We start from the raw sequence: 3,821 nt of genomic DNA on the forward strand, positions 1-3,821 counted from the left end.
TTGACTTTTGAAGGGATATCATTTTCCTCAAAACTGAGAAAAATGAGTTGATTTAGATAACATTTTTCAAAACTTTTGTCCCAACCAAACATGAGAAAATTGAAAAACATTTTCCAGAAAATGCTATCCTTCATACCAAAACACCGTAAGAGAAGGCTTTCATCCAAGGTTTTTCCAAGTTCTACTACTCTAGAAACTCCATAAAAGAGTTTTTATTCTCAATATCAAGCACCAATATTTTGAGACCTATATTTTAAGTCTAACAACTTCATAATAAGGTATGTAAGGCTTCAACAAGGTTACTTCATCACTCTCATGCCTAAAGTATTTTAATTTTAAAACATTTGTGACAACATGTGAATAAAAGTTAGGTTTTTGTATGGGCTACCATTTCCCTCACAAGTTTATGTTTCCTTTAACTAATTTTAATCTTTAAAATTTTATTGTACTGGTTTAACATGATTTTTATGGTATTTCAAATCCTTATGACTTTTAAGCATGGAAAGTTGCATTATATGAACTTCTACCTCAATCAGGTTATATAGATATGACTTTCGAGATTAGTCTCACATATGATTCAAATAGATAGATGATTTTCATATTTATGAGCATTATATGGATATGTGTTATTTTGGGAAGACTATTTAGCATCGAGAGGACACAAGTTTATTAAACACAAGTCTCATAACTATGTCCACGATAGGATTATGTTTCACCATTTTGACGATTGATCATTAAACCTTGCGAGGCTTGGTTAGTGGATCTACATGTATAGATATGGTTCTATACTCTCTGGCACGGTATAGAGCAGCCCGTTCCATTGAGATTATAAATTAGACATCATGAGCTTAAATAGTTTATGTCGATTACAAGAAACATCCCAATTTATGCATCTTTTATGATATGCTCTTACTTTATTTGTTTCATTTTTAAATATGCTATTTAAATTTATAATTATGAAAAACTAATTAACTCTATGTATGCTTTTGAAAAAAGATCTTAAATTGTATTTAGACATGAACTTCAACTGCATTCTCTTTAAGTTCTCTTACTATGTATATGATTTTGGAAACCTTATTTCACTGTCCTCATTATGCCATTTTCATGAATATGCTACTGTCCCTTACTTACTCAGTACATTCCACGTACTGACACATACCTTCTATCTAGGATATATATTTTGATTCTTGCTCTCAAACTCGTGGTGGGTGTAGTTATAGGTTTTCCAATCAGCATATGGTGAGCCTTCACTATTTGAGGGAAAAATTATTCAGAGTTCATAATTTATATTACTTATAACCATTTTATTATAGTAGCTTGGGTATTTGTCTCAATTGTTCATCAGTATATGCTTCATAGACATTCAATCAAACAATTGTATTTAGTTTTCAAATAATGTATATTTTAGTCACATTATATTTTTAATATTCTTTTATGCTCTATGAGTTAATTACATGTATTAGCTTCCACATTTCCTTTTAGTTTCAGTTGTAGGGTCACTCATGGTTTCAAGTATTGTGTTACATTTAGGGTGTAGACTCGAGTCATGACAAATTTAGTATCAGATTCTTTCATGTGTTAGCCTTATTAATATGGGTGGGCCAGAGTTGAAATAAGTTCAGGAAAATCTTGATAAGACAGAGCAAACATCAGTGTGGAGTCGGCAAATCTCATGCACTAGGGTAAATCTCAACGAAGACGTTGAGTGCATAGATAAAAGTATGTGACACCCTAGTTTAAGATAAGAAATCTCACATCAACAAAACACAAGAGATATGTTTGGTATATAAAGAAGTAGTCTTTATCAACTACATACATGTTTTAAAGTCGTGGGGATTAGGTCTAGAGCAGAAAATATCACAAGTAGACTGGGCCGTGAAAAAATGGTATCAAAACGAAAAATTCAAGTGTCTTAGTGAAGTTGTGTAAGTAGGATCTTATTTATAATTGTCATGAGGGACCCACTTTTATAAATGAGGGCTTGACGATAAAGTTCAATTTTACGCCTTCCTGGACAGGTCTTAGGATGAATGATGTAGTATTCACATGTACTATTCTCGTCTATAATCAAATGACTTCTGTTTTGTTTGATTCGGGCTCCGCATATTTTTAAGTATCTGTTAAATTTGTCTTAGGTTTCAATATGATTTGTGATACTCTTGATAACACTGATCATGTTTCCACTTTGGTTGGAGAGTCTGTTGTGTTGACTCATGTTTATCGGTTTTGTTAGTAGTGTTGGAGGGTCTTTATACTTGCTAGATCTTGTTACACTAGATATATTGGATATTGATGTGATTTTTGATATGACTTGGTTGTCTCCTTATCAGGTTATGCTAAATTGTTATGCTAAAAAAGTAATATAGAAATTTTGGATAGAGATAAACTAAAGTAGGAAGGGGTGTACAGACCTAAGTTAACAAAGATCATATACCTCTTTTGGGATATGAAGCTAGTGGGATAGGTTTCTAGCCTATTTTTCCCTCGAGATATTATTGCAGAACTCTTTCTATCGAGTCAATCTCAGTGTTTTCTGCCAGATGTATTTCCTACAGACTAAGATTCCTACGGATAGGGACATCGATTTCTGCATCAACTTAGAGTCGCGTACTCATCCAATTTCAATTCCTACTTACTACACGACTTTAACAAAGTTGAGAGAACTTACGGCTCAACTTCAAGAGTTTCTAGATGAAAGGTTTGTTCATCCTAGTGCATCGCCTTGGGGATGCTCTAGTGTTACTTGTTTAAAATAAGGACGATAGTATGAGGTGGTGCATAGACTACCGAAAATGAATAAGGTCACTAACCAGGATAAGTACCATTTATCTCATTTAGATTGTTTCTTTGAACAATTGCAGGGTGCTTTAGGATATTTTTGAAAAATAACCTAGTAATTGGAATTTGTGTAATTAATATGGTAGTAATTACCAGCCTAGTAATCACACAATCTATTAATTACACTGACTTGTTTGGTTGCCATAGTGTAATTACACTGTAATTCTCCATGTCCTGTTTGGATGCCATATTGTAATTACACATTTTCTATTTGGATGAACAATATCAATCATATATTATATTTTTTTTTAAAAAAAAATTAGTTAAAATATATACTAGACAAGTAAAAAACTATTTAAATGATATTAAATTAAATATTAAAATATATATTACTTTTTGGAAATATATTGATCGATAAACATATGTTCTTAACTAATATTATGAAAAAAATAATTGATTTATATTTTTTCAAATTAATATATTTCAATTGAATTGATCATAAAAACTAAAAGTATGAAGTTTCTACTAACATCGTGAAATGCATGTTTGATAAAAAAGATTAATATATAAATAAAATATCATAAATTATTAAAATGTATGAAAAAAAAATAATCTATTAGTTCTAATTAAAAAATGACTTGCAATATGAATTCAATATTACTATAACAAAGTAAACTGAAAATATAAGTAGGTGATGCACCTACTTAGAATTATTGGACTGAATTTGAAAGGAGCAAGTAGGTGATGCACCTACTTAGAATTAGTGGACTGAATTTTAAGTTAAAAGGAGCAAGTAGGTGATGCACCAACTTAGAACAAGTGGACTGACTTTTAAAGGAGCAAGTAGGTGATGCACCTACTTAGAATAAGTGGACTGAATTTAAGTGAAAAGACCAAGTAGCTGATGCAGCTACTTAAAAACATGTGGCAGAAACTAAGGTGGTGATGCACCTTCTTGCTTAAAAGTAAAGGACCATATTATTTCTCCAATTCAGTAAGTGAAAACATCCAAAAGGGACCTCTAAAGCACTCAAGCTTATCAC

This window comes from Solanum pennellii, chromosome 8, assembly GCF_001406875.1.
Source record: "Solanum pennellii chromosome 8, SPENNV200".
NCBI classification, from domain to species: Eukaryota; Viridiplantae; Streptophyta; class Magnoliopsida; order Solanales; family Solanaceae; genus Solanum; species Solanum pennellii.